Raw genomic sequence first — 18,572 nt, forward strand, 5'->3', positions numbered from 1 at the left:
CTTGGAAAGGAGGAAACCCAACTTCTCTTTTTATTCTTCCACATAGTATGATTATAGCTAAAGCAAAAAAGCTAGGGGAAGATATTTGTAACAAATCCCAATCTTTACAAAAATCACATAATTTCTCCTTGCTTTAGTAATTCAGAATTCTGAACTGGTTTGCTGAAAGTTTTGTTGTGTTTCATAACTCAAAGGACAGCGATCCAGTTTTGAGTGAACCTGCACACTGTTTACAGCTTCCATGTCAAAACAGTGCCAAATTCATGATTTCCTGTGGTTTGAATGTGATGTGGTTTTGGCAGAGCTTGCCTATATTCAAACTGGAAACTCAAAGCAAAATTCTGTGGTGAAAATCCAGATGGATCGAAACCAAGTGAATGGTTAGGGGAACCTGTGCAGAGCAAAACAGATGAGCATCATACCACAATACTTGCAAAAGAGTACAACCTCTGTTTTTATTATGTAGCATGTAATATATTTTAATGTATGTACCATCTTCCTCCAAGAAGCAATTACTCCAGAGTCTCAGTGAACAGTCATGTTTTGACTTCCAAAAGTGCTCAGTTATGGGGTTTAACTTGCTCAAACTAGAGCAGGACTAGACAAACGCAGAGCACTTCTGAAAACCCAACCGTGTGTTTTCCAGTTTTAACTATGTGCTTTTCTTTTACACTGAGTTCTGTAGCCAGTGGAAAGAGAAGTTCAAATAATAGTATTTATAGGGCTAAATCTTTTCCCTGCCTGAGTCTTTTGGAGTTGTCAGATTGACACAGAAGACTCGTAAATCTGCTGTACATGGACAGCTGAACATCCTCCCAGTGTGAGGAAAGCATCAGCCTGTTTAGAGCCAGGGTAGCCTGCCTTAGCTACACTCCTTAAGGTGCAGAGGCAGCTTGGCTATAGAAAGGTGCTTCTTAGAGACTGGAGAGTGTGTGTGGTTAAAACTGTTCCAAGCAAGTGCAAGCAAGAACAGTGCATAATTGGCCCTAACTATATGGGCACATGTGGTTACATGTACAGTGCTGTTGCTTTGGCTAGCTGAACATCTCACAAGCCATAAACACAATCATCAGCCTGCTTCTGAATCAAGCATAGATGTACAGTTGTATGTACATCAACTCTCGATAAGATCATCATAGAACAGATTTTTAAGGTGTCTGCTGCATTTTTCTAGCTTTTTAATAAAAAAGTGTGCAGAGCAAGTGACATCATAATATAATCCTGCTTTTTGAGTAGTTTTGTTTTAAAGGTGTGACTGGTGAAGTACATTTAGTTAGTATCCTAGTAGTTTTGTCAGTCTGAGGGGCATATAGATAAACAGAAAGCTCTAGATTTGTTATATTAAACTTGCATTTCCTTGACCCTGTAAGGTACCATTATATAAGAGAAACAGTCTCGTATAAGGACTGTCAGTCCAGCATCAATTTGCTTATAAACATCATCCAGCAGGACTTCAGCAGCATCACTCTTGCTCATTTGAGATACCTTTCTGGGAGCAAGGTAATTCTAGAGTCCCTTCAACCAGTTACACTTTTCTTCCAGTAAGAGAAGCCATACTGAGAGTAGCAACTTTGTAACAGGTAAGAATAAAATGAAATATTGCAGTGAACAGAAATAATGGATGCCTTAGTGACATTTTAAGAGAAGTCAAGTAGGCAAATGCACTTCCTTTATGTCAGTGTTTATCAAACCATTTCGGCAACCCCCAGGTCTCTCTTGGCTTTCCAAAGTTATGTTTCATGCAGAGCAAAGGGCAATGCAGAACTTGAAAGAGATGCAAACTGCAAGCCAGCCAGCTGCGTTTGACATTTTTCCTGCTCAAGGTGAAGTTCACCACAGGCAGCAGGAAAATCCTCATCTTTTAGTGACCTCTGGGCTGTTGAGCACAGGATCTGCTTAGGGAAAAGAAGAGATTTGCAAGTGAAAGTGTAAGGAAATGTTACAATTTTTAATATTGCTCTCTTTGTCATCTTCTCAGGGTCCATTTTCTCAACCCTATAACCTCCTCCTTCAGCCCTTGAACCGGAGAAGCAATGACAGCATAATGACAAAGGAGAAATTTCACTTGCCTTGCATCAGATCAGAGCAATGTCCTTTGATTGTAGGTTGTTTTTTTTTTTGTTTTTTTACAAGTGCTGATCATTAGAGCTGCATTGCTGGGGTTTTCCCAGCACCTCTTAGCAATGCAGCTACCCAGAGAAGCTGCTCCAGACCTCGAGGACTTGGGAGGCTGCCACTGCCAAAGGGGAGCAACAGAGACAAGTTGGTGGAGAAAGCAGGCTCCCTCTCACATTTCTGCCCCCAGGAATAAGACTGGGACTGAGGCTGTGGTTGCATGAGTGTTTCTTTGGCAGTGACACCAGCTTATGCAATCCTCACCTCATCTAACCCTCTCCTCCTTTGGCATTTGTGTGGTACTACAATGAGTCACATCAAGGGGGCTGACCCAGACGAAAGCCAAGCTAAGCAAAAAAAACTTGGTTTTGGCAGAGACAGTTCTTTGGTCCACCTTGACATAGGGTTACTTGAATTCTTGTGCTAACACCAAGGAGAAGCAGGGAGTGAATAGCTGAGGATAAGGAGAGGACAGGACTTCAGGAGCAGTAAAAGCATATGCCAAATTGAAGTGGCTGTTTAACCATGGCCTAAACCATGTACTGTGTTTGGGGAGTTAATTGCTTGCTCTATTTTTAATTCTGAGGATATGGGGAAGGATGGATAGTTTCTATTCCATTTTATATCCGTGGAGATTTTATTCCCTGGAAATGGAACAATTGTCTGCTTTTTATTGTACATTAATTGCTAACACATTGTAGCAACAGGAAAGCTGAACTGTGAAGTAGATGTATGGTTTGAAATGCTCTAGAAACGACAGCAGCTGAGTCTTGATGATAGCAACAAATAGTGCTTCCAAGGAGTCTTTACATGCATCATGGGCATGATTAATCAGAATGGGGCAGATATTCAGAGTAATAATTTATTTTCCCCTCTTTGTTCTTGGAAATCTGCAGATGGGAAACCAAATCACTTCAAATATGGATGAAGATCAGATACCACAGTAGGATCCATTAGCAAAGATCTCTTTGCCCTTAGGATGTGCTGATGACACTTGATGGATGTTGGGTTCAGATGCAGGTTCAGAATGGGAAGCTGTGAAGGGCTGACTAGCACACAGCACGGTGGAATCCTAATGCAAGTGAGAGCCTCTAAACAGCTGCAGACAACAAATCTCTGATGGCGCAGAGAACAGAACTTAAATCTAAGTGCAAAGAAAAACGGCTTTTGAAGAATACCTCTGCTACATTTACTCTCCAAAAAACGACTGAGCAAGTATTGTAGTAGACTCTGCTTCCATTAAAATATGGTGTTCCAGAACACTTTGCCAGACTGATTTCTCCCAGTCTAATTCTCCATAGGCAGTTCATGAAAGAGTAGAATGAGAAATATGGATACCTCTGTATCGTTGCCTGGAAATGCTCCAAGTGATTCCATGATGTGTCTGAGAGATGCTTGTCAAGGCTGTGAGGTCTCTGTTCCTGCAGCCAGCATCTGCAGTGGAGCAAATGGGAAACGCCCAAGTTTATTACATTCAATTCTGAGCTCCAAGCAGCATAGCACATAGTAATCCAGCCTTCCTTCAGCCTCAGTCTCTATAGCTAAGGCAAGACAGGGAGCAGCATATGTAATCCCATCCATGACACAAAACCTCTTCAGGACGTTCAGGATCAGGAGTCCTTGCAAACTCTTCTAGCTGAGTAGTTAAGGGGTGCTGAAACTGCAGACCTGTGACTGCAAGAAAATGATGGGAACCAGAACCTCAGCTTTAATTTTCAAGTGATTTAAAAATGACTAACTCAATTTACTTGCTGAAAAAGATTAATTGAGGTTACTTCTGGACAGAACTTGTATACCAAGTTTAATCTTGGCATGATATTTTATTGCTATATTTTATAAGTACAAAAAAGTAGAACTTTATGATGGAAATGGTGACTGACCCCAGCAAAAGTTGAGCTGATAGGTACCTTTTTAGAAGAAAAGACCATTGTGTGACAATTCGCTGTGGTTGATGAATATTATGGAAACATCACTCCATGTTATGCAAGCAGAGATTTGGATTGGGGAACCTGTGTCATGGAACCTTCAAATAATATGTTGTCTTGCAATGATGGTTTCAGCATATGCAGTTTTCTGTCCAACTGCAAAGCTTTCTGTTACCACGCACAGTTTGTAGATGCAACCACAAAATCCAGATGCTGTAGATAGAGTCAAATTGTCTGTAAAAATGAGAAAAATAATGTTAAACTCAAAAGAGGGCAGTGCCAGAGACCAGTGGAGAAGGAAAGTAAAGCTTTCCACAGCACTGAACAGATGGGAAGTGCTCAACGAGTGGTAAATAACCATGTGAAAGAGAAAATTAGGAGTAACTTCTCTTACAACAGATCCTCTTCCTGAAAATCAGTGCAGGAGTTTTTGTGCTGTGAGCTGTACTATGCTCCCATGTCAATTTTCCAACTCTGATTTCTGCATGATCTTTCTTAGAAGAAAGGGAATTCTCATACGCAGAGCCAGCGAGTGAATGCAAATGTGGCTCTTGTTCATGATCACTGTTTTGAACTCTGACTTCAGTGAATGATTTAGTGAGCTGCAACTGATATGGAGAAGAGCTGGAGAGACTCCTGTTTGGCTTCACGTGCAAAATTCTCCAGAAAAATTCAAGGCCTAATTTGAGGCATGACCAGAAATTCAGCCCTAGCAAATATAATTGTTAAGCCTTAAATGTCGTCATCGGTAGCAGTAAAACTCACGTCTGGTGAAAAAGTAATATGTTATCAAAACATTTAATTAATGGGATGACTTCTGCATTATATTAGCAAACCAGGGAGCTTCTCCTCATCCAGTTGAAAAGTGGGTCAGCCTATTTATTTAAAAAAAAAAAAAGGGGATAAGAAAGTCTATTTTATGTATTGGTGCCACAGATTTTATAACAAAAATAAATTGTCAAATGCTCTGTCATCCCTGTGTCTTTTGTAGAAATTAAGATACTTGCCAAAGATGGATGCTTTTCTACCCAGAAATTCTCCTTGAAAACAATAAAAAATAAAAAATCCCTTCTGTTCAGAGAATTGTGACCTTGCTGAGACAGTCGACAAAATGAGGAGCTGTAGTAAAGCTCCTTTGGGACTTTGTTCTCTAGCCTTTAGTTCTGAAGAGCACATGTATCAGAGGTTTATGATTGGAAAGCTGCTCTGCGTAAAGGACTGTTTCAACTGATAGCACTTGATTTTTTTATTTTTTTACTTCTGTCTGTGAACTCTTTTAAGTACATGAGCCCTAAAGAACTATCCGTCTCTGAAACGTGCCCAGCCCAGCAGCTTAGGAGTCAGAGTACAGAGAATTAAAACCAGATCTCAGTAGTTTATATTTTAATGTCTTAGCACAGGATGACTGACCCAGTAAGACCGTTAGCCTCTGGGCAGGTAGGGAATGAGTTGTATAAATTTTTGTTTATAGAGAGAGTTAATAGCTATTTGTGCCTTTTGTCCTAGGATAAAACAGTGGTTCATCACCAGCTGTTGTCATTGAATGTCCATGAAACGTAAGAACCTGTAGGGTGAAGTCAAGCAGGCACCCAGTAAACAACAGAGGATGCAAAGCAGGCAGGATGGGGAGGAGAGAGAGTTTCCATATACATGATACAAGATGTCCTGAAATATTCAATGTCTCTGCAGGACTGCATGAAACTTAACATTTTATGGGATTTTCCACCCACACACGCATACCCACAGGCCCCCCACTTTATTCCTTAGAAGGGTGAAGGCCAGAGACAGCTGTGCCAGGATTATTGCACCTGCAATGGAAGGGGAGAGATTTCTGAAAATAGAGGCTTCAACACTGAGGTTATCCCCTCTTTTTCAGGACATGAATTCTTGAAACATATTGCCATGTATAGACTATATATGAGTGATTCGTGTGAACAGAGTATTTCAGGTTTCAGTGTGGTTTTACTGTAGAAAAAGCGAATTTTGGCAAGGCATCTTTTCCTATTTCAAGTGTGAAATCTTGGGAAGAGATTTGGCTCATTGCTGACAATTACCAAATCACCATGTGATACCTGTTTTTCAGCAAAGTTATGTGGTCCCACCGGCATTGTGGAGAGTGAAGAGGATGTTTCAGATCTTTCAGACTTTCCGTACACACCAGCCTGTTGCCGTGCCATTGTTCTAAAGAAAAAATCTGCCCACGTTTTTATGGACTGCTTGTTCTCATAGCAGAAAGATCACAGCGCCAGCCAGAGGTGGCTTTTGAACTTGGGCAGTGTCAAGCATAGGAATTTCTGGGTTTTCAGCTTTAGTCTGTTCAGCTGTTGGGTTTTTTTACATGTCAGGTGGAAGAAATTAATGTTCTGCTTCCCTCATCCTCATTCTCTTTGCAAGCAAATGAATTGGTGCAGTAGATGCTTAAGAGCAAAAAACAAGGAAACTACGCCTAGATGGCATCTACATCTTGGCTATCCCGCTAGTGTGTGCTTAGAAGTGATGCTCAAAGCCTCCATGTCTTCAGTTTCTCTTTTGTTGTTATTTGGTTTGATCAAGCACAGTTAACCAACTCTGTGTGACAAAATAAAAAAGCTTAGTAGGTAAGTGAGAGCCATCCGAGTCTCTGAATGTGGTGGGCTCTCCAGAAGGAAGACTAGGAAAGTTTTAAACATTCTGCACGTTAAATTACACATATGGGACTGAACGTTTCCTTTGCAAGTGGATTGCCCTGTTTTTCAGCTGAAGTGAGTGGAACAAATCCTTCATTCAGTTGTGGTTGTGTGACCAGTGACTGTGGTCCCATGATCTTACAAGGGTAATGTGGAGGGTGGAATTTGGCTTTTTGTGTTGTTTGTGTGAGAAAGAGGACTTGACGGCCTTAGAGGGCCATTCCTGCCCTTTGACACTCTATACAATACCACAGAACTAAGAAAAACCCAGTCTGCTCTCAAAAAATAGGTACTTTTGAATGATCATAATTTAAACGTATGGTACATTTAATCTCTCTAACTTATTCCAAGAGAATTTTGTTTTGTTTTGGTCTCTAGGGCTGTCTCTGGGGGGAAAAAAATCCCAAATGTTGGGAGAAGCCAGCTATGTATAAAACAGTTCATAAAGCAACTCCTACACACACAGAGCGACCCAGAGGTCTCTCTGCTGTTCTGAGGCATTCCGGGTGGATAGTGCTGGAAGGAAAACTAGTGATAAGTTGCATTTTTTTAATTACTTTGGTAATTATAATGGTGGCTTAAAGAGGTCAGTACATGTTCTTACCAAAATAAGGAATCAGCTTTAGCCTAGTACTCTGAGACAGACTTATTACACCAGATTAGCATTAGGGAATGCTTTTAGGGTGGATTTTCAGGTGTTTGGGCATGCCTGTGCCAGTGGGTTTTGTGGTTGTTATTTCTCTTCAGTCTTCATGAGTTTCTCACTTGGAAACTGCCGTGTACTTAGGTCTGTTATCACAGATGTTTGACTGGATCATTTTCAGTTGCTGGGTTCAAGGGTGGTGATTTTTTTCTAATGTTCAATATTTATTCAACCTTCTGTGTTTTGTTAAACATGATGAAATATATAGAGTTAGTGATTTTTTCCCCCCCTTTAAAAAATACTAGTGTTTCATAAATACCTGACTAACTTCTTTTGTTAACACATTGCCAGTAAAGCAGTCTGAGCATGCCTCATGGAGCCTTTTGGCCCTGCTTACAACCCTCTGTAAATGTCCGGTGCTTCACTGCTTTGATGGGAACTCCACAAGATGCTGTATTAGCCTTAATATCTGCCCAGTGGAGAACTAGCTTTTCCTTTAGCCTAATTTGAATGTTTTGTTGTCTCAATGACATTAATACAATGCACTAAAATATTATATTATTACTTGATGAGTTGTAGCAACAGACCAGGGAGGCAGAGGTAGGAGCAGTGCCTTGGAGTGACAGTAGTCCACCATGAGTGTCTGCTTGCTTCAAAAGGGGGATAACCGACTTACCCCATGCTGCTGTCATCTCTGTCTCCTTAGCAGAAACTCTCCTATTTCATAATACAGGAACAGCAGAGGCAGGACTTTCATGGTCTTTAACCCTTCCCTGGCCTCCCACCAGCTTGCTGGGACCATGGTACCCACTTGCTCCTCACTGGTATCCTGCACAAAACTGCGTGGAGGGAAATGCCTCCCATACAGCAACACATAACCAGAGTGGTAAACATGGCCCATTGTCAGTTTTCTGTGGTTTGATCTGTTTTATTTGTAGTGCCTTAGATCTGAACTTACGTCATCAGACATTCTTCTTTCTATTTTCATAGTATGGAGATTTTTGCATGTAACTTGTAAGTGTCTTGAGTCTTCAAAAGACCCACACACCTTATTTTAATTGAACTAAAGGAGTAGCCTGTAAAAATAACCAGAGTCCTTGGGCGTTTTGTTCTCCTCCTCCTTTCTCTCCCTCCTCTTGTGTTTAAACTTAATTGTGTCCCCAGCAAAATGTCTCACAAAATCATCTTGCAGTCATTATATATTTTCTCTAATGGACTATTCCATGGTGTGTCACTGGCTCATGTGGAACAGACCGCAGACAAATTCAGAACCAGATGATACTGCTATTTACTAATAAAGCATATATCTCAGTTATTTGAGTTTGATAATGAAGTACAACTAATACAGAATGCCAGGAGCTGAGGCTTTTTTGGCAGAAGTGTTTTTTAGTAAAGCTTCCTGCTGAGCATTCAAGTGAAACAAATAGGTTAATTTAAAAGCTACTTGCAACCTTTATGTATTGATTCATTATGCAGATGTGAATGGTAAAAGGATAAATTACATTTTATAGACTTATTTTGGATAGCCGTCCTGTCATGGGAGTCCCTGCTGATGGTGCTTTGGAATAACTGTTTCTGGGGTTTTCATCCCTTTTGTCACTGTAGAAAGTCTACTCTGTCTTTTGAGGAACTCTTTGCATCTTGGATCACTAGCAGACTTTAGTATGATAATTTTCTCCAGCTCAGGCTTTCCTTCAGATACATGTGATAATTTCAACAGAAGTGCTGCCCCAACTGCCCAGCTCATGGAACGATGAACTTTGTGGTATTTATTTGTTTAGTGACTGAGCCTGAAAGTACCTCCGGAGATCAGAATGTGGCTGTGTCAGGACTTATACAAAGCTATAACAAGATAAAGCTGCTACTGCTAAAGTTTAAATGGACAATGCAAGGATGAAAAAAGAGAGGATTGTCATCCCACTTTGCAGATAGGAAACTGGAAGTGGAGAAAGATGCTATTGTGTGTATGTCTAGGGAGAGTTTACACATCTATATGGCCTTCTACAAGCTATTTTATTTAGCATGCTGAATATTTCCCATACATAAAATAACCATTGTTGAGAGTTCAAAATACATTTAATCCTTAAAACGTTTTGGGGGTTCTTTTATGTTATAACTTAACTTTCGACATGTGCTTTGAATTATTTTCTTGGGTTTTTTGTCCAGTTTTTCCAGGTCCATCAGCAGAGAAACTTGCATGTGATCTGTAACACTATCCCTTCAAATAGTCCCTTAAAATTAACTCAATAGCAAGGCTCAAATGCCCACATAGTTTCCTTTTTAATTTAATTAAATTGATGCATATTTGCCTAACACTGTGGAGAATTAGATGATGCAGACTGGTTAGTCAAACATGAAGGCAGGCACAGCAGGGACCTTTTGGCCTCATGAGCTCTTATAAAAACAAGTTGTATTAAGCAAACAACTGTGTAACATGAGGGGTTTCTTATTGAAAAACAAGAGGGGGTGAGAAAGCTTTTCAATTCCCCCTTTGCGGGTCAGTCTCTCCAGTTGGTAAGCAGTGGACAGACAGTTATTTAAAAATAGCTACATTTCAATTGCATTACTACTTTTTTATTTTTTTAACTTTGCTTTTGATTGGATCAACTCTTCATTCTATTGTAAGAATGTCATAACTTGTCTCTAATGCTTAAACAACGCCTTTTGCAATTAGATGATGTAAACCTTAACATATTTACAGAGGTTCAAATAGTTCCCCTGAGAAGCTAGGCCAGTGAGGAGAATGAGCTTTGATGGTTTATATTTATAAGTGGAATATTATCCATCGTTACAGGATAGGTAGTTCAGGAATTTTTTCATGAGTGCAGAGGGAAAAATGAGCAATAGAGAGCATGTCCTATTTCTAAGTAGCATCGTGAAAGCGGTGCATTCAAGTGAAATTTCTTTTCCTTATTTGGGCTAATTCATTGCAGGTTCTACATTTATATATCAAGAGGTTCTCACGGGATATAAAGAAAGATAAATCATCTGCCCAGCCTATAGTCTTTTGGTAGCATAATTGTGTTTATTTCTTATTTAAGCTGATTATGCCTTGATAAGCATATAGTCATCATGAGATTTTTATGGACTTTCTCAGGGTCACTGTGGATTATATTATTGAGAATTTTCATCTGCAGCTACAGTGTCTTGAGAACCCATATTGCTTAAATGAGCTTGGACCCTCTTCCTAGCTGCACCTCTGCTGCTAGCTCACTGCAGGCAGGAGCAGTCATTCCTTTGGGCTTCAGTGTCCTCACCTTTAAAACAGGAGTGAAGCTGTGGATCTCCACTGAAAGCTGCTTTAATGTCTGACAACAAGAAGTACATGCTTGGAGCCAGTTATTTATTTTGTATACTGATACCTTTGTTTATCAGTGTATTAGCGATGCTTTGTAAGGTAGTGGTACGTGCAGTGAGGCAGGGATATGGTGCTGCTTCCTGCTGCACGATAAGATGAGCAGGCCAGCCCAGTGAAGCCCCAGCCTGTGAGAGCTAAAGCAGTCTCCTAACATTTGGGTGGAAGGCACTGCCAGCTTTTGGAGCAAGAGTGACTGCATTTTATCCCTGCCATCCCACGAGCTTCTTGGTTGATATGTGTGCAGTATAATGACAGCTGGGAAGTCCTGTGTGGTCCCTGATTTTGTTCCAGACTGTGTGAGGCTGACTGATTTTACAGTTGCACTGTGTTTACAAGTGGTGCTGGTACGTCACCATCCCCGTGCCTTCGTTCTTCTAGAGTAGTTGGTCCAGGGCACAAGATCCTATATGGCAGAGGACAGAGGTATAAATGTTGTCTGGCTGTACAGCCTTGCTGGTAGGGTGCAGTCGCCTCCTCTCTGTGTATGGTCAGGGCAACTGGGAAGCAAGGATGGGAAGTGTGCATGGGGAGACCTTGTTCCCACCTACAGTCCTACTGACCCACTCCTTGAAAGATCGGATAGGATCATGATTTTAATATTGGGAAAGATTTAGATCACATCAACCATCTCCACATGATCAGGAACTCCCATGTCGTGAGCTTCCCATAAACCAGGGATTGAAGTTGTGATTGTCCGTAAAGGCTGTGATACCAGTAAGGGATGACCTGTGCTACCAGGCACCTTCCAGGCAGAACGCAGGGGCTCCTGCACCCACGGCACAGAGAGTCTGGAGAACAGACCCTTTCCACAAGTGATTTAAAAATATATATGCATTGCTAACAATGCAGTCGTGATACTCATTTTGCATGAATCTGAAGTATGAAAGGGCAAAGCCTGCTGCCTGTTACGAGCCCATCTGCTCCGCGTCATCGCGAGCCCTGGCAGCAGTCCCACGCGGCGGTGCTGCGTCTGATGCAGGGGAAGGCGTGTTGGGAGTGCCGGTGCCTGCACGCTGTGGTGGTTTGGGAGTGAGCAGGGGATTTTGGTGAATGAGTTAAGCATCACGAGTTAGCAAATTGGTTTTGTAAAAACACCCTCATCAGGCTCAGACTTTCTAGAACTATGCATTCTTTGTGGCCTCTCGGTGGGTTTTAAATGCTGTCAAGAATTGGTGTATTTTTTTGTTAAAGATTTAAAAGATTATTAACTACTTAGCAAATACGAAGTAGTGGTGTTAAAATAAACAACAGGTTAATGGGCGTTGCCTGTGAGAGCTGCGCTGTTACCTCTGATGTGAGGGAGAGACATGCTGTAAAATCAGCGTTGGTTTTGGGTGCACAGTATAGCTGATGCCAGTGATGTGGTTCTGCCCTTAGTTTTTAATTTGAAGTTAGGATGGTCTTAACTCCACCTATGTTTTGAATGCCCAGGCTATTCTTATTGCTCATGTGTTTGCTTTCCCCTTGCATTTTTTGTGGGTACGGATTTATTAGGATTGTATTGTTCAGTGTGTTTACTCCACATAGTTCCTGTCTTTGGTGGTGTGATAGCAAAGGGATGCTCTGTTTTTGGAGGATACTTGTATGTCCAGCAGCATATTTCTGTGCTGTGGCAGGTGCTCTCAGTCTCACCAACCCTATGGTAGATATCTCGTCATTTATAGGCCGGGGACTTGGACTTTCAGGACAGGGACCGAGTACTCTAATGTATGTGATAGATATGCTATGCTTTGATGAACATTACCTTTATGTAAATAATAAACCCCAGAATGCAGACAGAAGAGCTGTGTGACCATTTTTATTTTTTTAATATGTATATTGTTTTATTTCTGTATTGCGAGCTGCTTCTGGTTTATGTAAATGTGAGGTCCTGGAAGGAGAGCCTTCAAATACTATGTTTGCATTTCAGTTTTGATTCTTAATGTGTTCTTAAATAATATGGAATTTTTTTTTATATTGGGATCTGCAGGGCACATGTATGTTTATTAAACTTAATAGAGCTTAAAGCACTTGCTGAGCAGCGTTAAACATGATACAATTGTATCCCTTACAATTGTAATGGTATAAATTTTTAAAGGTTTTTATTTATTTTAATTGTTGAGTTAATGCAGAATAGTTGCTTTGCTCTAGCATGAGCTTATCAAGAGTAATTTAATACAAATTGATCAAATTTAGGATATTTAATCTTCTTATTGAAGACTTTTTTTTATGTATTCATAATGCATCCATTGTTTTCAAGGGGAACTCTGCCAGCTGAATACCTCGGTGTAAAGCTGAATGTTCAACTGCAATCGGTGCATATGTGTAAACTGATAACTGAAAAATTAAAAAAAAGAAGAGTTTCATTTTATTTTCTGGAACTTTATTGTTTATCTCAAGCAGTGACCTGTATCTTATATCTGTACAAACTGTTATGGAGTCAGTGTCCAACCGCCACTGCTGTCTTCATGCACATCTTTCATATCCCGAGGTGCAGTAACAGCTGGCTTTTGATGCTACACTCATGAGTGATACGGACTTTTCTGTGCTGCCTCCCTACAGATGATAAATAGTTCATTTGCAGTGTTGCACTTCTGCACGATGGGCTGGCAGCTAGTAGTTTTAGTTGAGAACACACGTCTTTAAGCTGATCTCTCCCACTGCTTTCTAAAGACTTAACGTACTAATAGAGAGCATCACCATAGAAGTCGTCCTTTGTTCTCTGACCCTTCAGTTTGAAGGTCAGCTTACATTTGGAGCTATGTCCAGAAGCATCAGTACCTTGACCATCACTTTGCTTTTATTTTTAATTATTTCCTCTTGTTTTCCTGCATCCCTGTCTTGTTTTTTGCGTTTTTATAGTAAGATAAAGGTGGTTTTAGTTTTCATAAAGATTTTTGGGTGCAGTATTCCTGTGTCCTGTTTGTCTTCCCTGAGTAGCCTGTGGAATATTTTTGATGAGCACAAAGTAATCTTTTGTTATCTTGTCCAAACCAAACTTAATTTATCCTTTATTTTATTTTGTCCGAAAAGAAATATGTAGACAATCCGGTGGCTGAGAATAATTATGAAATATCTAACTTGTTCTTTGTAAGACAAGACACTATCAACTACAGCACGAAGCTTGCTGGGTTGCTGAAGGTACTGAGGGCAAGGTGAGACTCCATATATTAATTCAGACTGTTTCCTTACAAAGTCCAAGATTCTGTGCAAGACAGCAGGCCATCTACTGATGAGGTAGAAGGAAGTAGAAAATCACATCATGTACTTTGCTAACAGCATTTTTGTGTGCATCAGGCCAAACCAAACTTCTTCTGATCTTTGTAAACAGGTAGTCTTTGTTGCAAAAGAGGGGTATTTCCATGCTGTAAACTGGATGTGAATATTGTATGATTGTTTTTAGAGACAGCCATTTCAACTTGCACTGAAATTTTTGCAGAAGATGCAAAATGCCCTTGTGTAACAACTCTTCTTTCTAATTGCAGACTGCAGGATTCTTAGGAACTGGAAATCCAACAGAGAAATCATTTGTGGTAAAATTCGATGTTTAAGCTTATGGAGTTTTGAATCCGCCAAAAAAAAAAAGAAAATAACTGAAAACAGTAACAAAGGACAGACTGTGTTTGATTACCAGGCTATAAACCTTAGCATGCAGCGCTTAAACATGGAGGAACAAATTTTCTAACAGGCTGGTGCTATTGTGTAAAGATGGATTTTAGCCAAAATTCCAGATTTGAAACCCCATGAACTTCAGTAGGCCCAGGCCAATCCTTGGCTTAGGTTCATCTCAAACATTGCAAGCAGAGAAAAGGTAAAACATTCACCGTAGCAACTGAAGATCCAAAAGGGGATGCATAATCTGTTCACTATTTACACACACAAGAGACGTATTGGTGCCAATATGAACATTTGTCCCCTTGATCATTATGAGAATGTTTTTAGAGCGTCTTTGAAAGCACACTGCAGCATCAGGGAATGTTTCTGGCATGTATCCTCAGTACTTGGGTTGGCTACTAACTAACCTCTTCGGTGGGAAAAGCTTTATATGGCTTCTCTAATTTTACACAAATAATTAATCTCATGCACATTGTCCTCACCTCTGTGGTCCCCTTGCCGACCCTTTCCTGAAATGACAGCTGATATCAGGTTCCTGAGTCATATGGTTGATTCCTGCTCAGAGGACAAGTGGTTTATTACAGGTTTAAGCAATACCCCCTTCTGAATGGGGACTGTAGTGGGTAGATTTCAGCAAATTATCAATTATACCCAGACCGCTGCAGAGATTTATGTGCTGGATTTAATAACTGTTGTGCTCATTTATGTGCTTTCTCTTTTGCAGCAGAGTGAACTCTGGTTTCCTCTGAGTTGTGCAGCTGCTATAAATGGTAATAAGACAGTCACAGTAGTACTGTGATGGAGACAGGCATCCTGTATTTGCTGTATCTGAGGGTTATGTCTGGAAGCCGGAGAGGGGAAAAGTTTAACATGAAAATGAGCTACATGCAATTACCAATTTATGGGGAAGCTCATAAGGGAACCAGCTGGTGGTGGCACCGCGTTGTTAAAACTGTTCTTCTGAAGAAACTAGAAGAAGAAATTAAAAAATGCACATATGCACTATTCAGTTAGCAGAAGTTGTCAGGGCATCCTAGAGTATTTCTTATTAATAATAATATAATCACCAACTTTTACATCAAATGTACTTAGTGTGTGTTTCCTGTGGAGAAACCTAAATGAGCATTTATTACTAAGGTAGCAGCACTCGTCTAAAAGATGCAGGAACACATGGAGATATGAGTATTTTATGGTTCTGTGACAGAGCTATCATCAGAGCATGCCACCTCCTTGAACTGAGTTGTCTGTATGACTCCGAGTTGTGATTTATGCCAGTTTGCTTGGCTGCAGTGTGGGACCTGCCAAGGTCCATCACATGAGCAGCTGTAGCAAACTGTAGATGATATTAAAGCAGGTAGAAGAGGATTTTGCAATTCCGTGCTGGCAGAAGTGGAGTGCTGTGGGTCTGTCCTCCTCTCAGTCACATGTGGAGTGGTGAGGAGCCTGGGGAGGAACGGCTGTGAGTGTTGTTTTGAGAGCAGGTGACACTGTATTGTCGGAGTTGCGAGTTGTCATAGCAATAAGAAGTCATGACAAATGCTATGGTACAACTCCAGCTTGTCCTGACTTCACTGTTTTTCACCTTTCCGCACTTCTTTAGAATTATCTGGTGAAAGCTAAATGCTGTAAGTCTAGGTCTAGAAATTAAGATTTTTTTGAGGGCAGTTAGCATGAAAATAAAAAGGAGTAACACTGTATCCAGATTGCCATCATTAAACAGGAGGGCTCTCCAAACAGCGAACGCTCTCAGTGGTCCGTATGCAATACTGTGGGCAGACACAGGGTGCAAGCACTTGGGATTATGATGCCGTTCCTTTTTCCAAAGCTAGCCTTTACCTGTGCTGCATGGCCGCACTGGTTGCATACAGATCTCAGCTGGTTGTTTCCCAGTTTAGTCTCCCAGACACACTCTACACACGTGGCAACTCCATTATTAACTTAAAAACTCCAACACAGAGACGAGCCCTGGCAAGCTGTTTCTTAGGAGATCCCTCTTATCCCAGAGAGTGCACTGACAGGCTTGAGTCAGATTGAAAGCTTTGTCCTTAGTCTGTTAAACTATAATTCTTCTTCGGTTAATATAATTTGATCATAAGCTTCTAATAATATGAGACACAAACTGCTTGTTCTTTATCAAAATCTGCACTCTATTGTTAGAGCTCTACAAGATTAACACATGCACAACAGACTATTGAAACAAGCTGCTGAGAGAGTTTAGTCATAATATCTATGTACCACATATTTTTCTGACTCATACCCCCACATACCCCCTGCAGTGATTTTGTAAGTCAGGGCAGAATTTAGACTACTGTTTGTTATCTGGTACATATTTCTAAGACATTGCCAAATAAAAAGCTAAATTTAAAAACTATGACTTTTGTTGTCGGGGATTCCAGACATGCCAAAGGAACATGTGTCAGCAATTTTAGGCTTAGCAGCCACGTAATTGTAAAGTGTACTTATTTTTATAGATGCTCTTGGATGAGAAAAACTGAGACATTTTAATTAGCTGTTTGAGTTACATTTGCTGTCACTGCTTGTTGATTATTAATATCACTTCAAGAATTTGTGTTGGAATGGGAAAAAAAAAAGTGCACAGAAACTCTTCTTTTTTTTATGTGTATAACAAAGTTATTGTGTGCAAAGGGAAAAATGCTGTTAATGGTTTTATTTGGCCTATATGCTCATATGGACAGCCATTGGGTCCTGCACATATATTCTGTCTTTATTTGCTTCGTCATGTATTGCCTTCATTTGTGAGTCAGTTCGCCTCCTGCCTAAAATTTTATTTCTCTAAATTGTGTCATTATTTGAGGGGATAGTGAAATAGACTGTGGCTTTGGATGTAGAAAATCAGGCAGAGAGACTGACTCTCTGATGCAGGGAAGGGAAGTGTGTTCGAACCTTAGATCCATCCTACATCACAGAGTGAGCATAACTGAGCTGGGAAATATGATGGTATGATTTTTCCCAGCTCACACTTGAATCATACATTATATTCATATATAGCCCAGTGCTCTGAATTGAAGCATCTTTAGGAATTGCTCCCAGGCTCGCTAACTTCTTAACCATCTGAGATATACCTTGGAGATACACCAAATGACACAGTTTGACCTTCTGTCGACAAAGATGGCTTTCCTCCAGAAGTAATTACCTTTAGTATACCTTAAGAATAAAATGCTACTGCCTAGTTCCTTATCTAAAATACTGATCTTTAAACTGTTTTGTAGTGATTTTATTGCCATTCTTGGATGGAGGTAAATATTTTCAGTTAAAGTAATTGTGAAGTTAATGTTTGGCAATAGGATTATTTCAGAACTTAATTTTTGGACAGAGACTTTTGAGGAATCTGATGAGGGAGACAATGTATTCTGCATGATTTCTTCAATTTAACACAGTCAGAGTATGGTATCTTACACTGCTGTAAACTTGGCTAGTTTTATCATGGCAAAGGCTTAGACTTGTATGGTTTCAGTTATTGGAAGATACTGTACCTACCTTAAACACATAGAGGTTTGCTCATGGCCGTGTGTCATCAGCACTGGTGGCTGTCATTTAATTGTCTAGCGGCTGTTCCACTGCGTTCCTCTTGCCCACTGTCACTTTTGCAGCTGTATCCAGCCCTGAAGCATTGTGCTTCTGGGCCAGTGATTCATGTTACCGATGTGTGAAATTTTATAGTCGTCTGTTAGCAATTGAGCTGTAGATGCAAAAGTCCATTCTCTTAGTTCTTTGGTGATAAACAATAGGATTCTAGGTGATACCCTGTACCCTGCCATCACTGATCTGAGCCTATCTGTAGTAATCACTGCCTTCTCTTTCCTCTCAGGAGAATGGAAAAATGAATCTGTTACAGCCTTGCTACTTCTGTTTTTTTAATAAAGACCTCCCCCAACTTACTGTAGGAGCATCAGCTCAGCATTCCCTCTCTCCTGTCCTCTCTTGAGGTGACTTGGTGCGGTCATCCCTTTTCAGTGCTGAGTCTGTGGGGTGAGATACTGAGGTTTATAGTCAGCTTATGCTGATCAACAGGGTCCAGCCGTGGACCTTGCATAGACTCATGTTGCTGTGTGGTGAGTCAGATCATCTCACTGATCCAGCTGAAAATCAACTTCAAAACCTGACATGTCAGTGTATTTTTAATCAACTCTGAAAGGGCCCCACCACAAGTGCTGCTGTGACATATCCTGTATCTCATCATCAAGGAGAAAGCTTGGTCTTACGTATTCCATGCTGTCAGTGCAGCCCTGAATACATGAGGTGGTGTTATG

General features: G+C 40.6%; 1 protein-coding gene across 1 annotated transcript in view; it reads left to right on the forward strand.

Moving 5' to 3' along the window:
* ARNT2 (aryl hydrocarbon receptor nuclear translocator 2) overlaps window positions 1–18,572 on the forward strand; it is a gene marked incomplete at both ends in the record, with an annotated part of 100,980 nt that overhangs the window by 40,893 nt on the left and 41,515 nt on the right. The window lies entirely within an intron of this gene.

Source organism: Phaethon aethereus, assembly GCF_964289735.1.
Source record: "Phaethon aethereus genome assembly, chromosome: 12".
NCBI lineage: Eukaryota > Metazoa > Chordata > Aves > Phaethontiformes > Phaethontidae > Phaethon > Phaethon aethereus.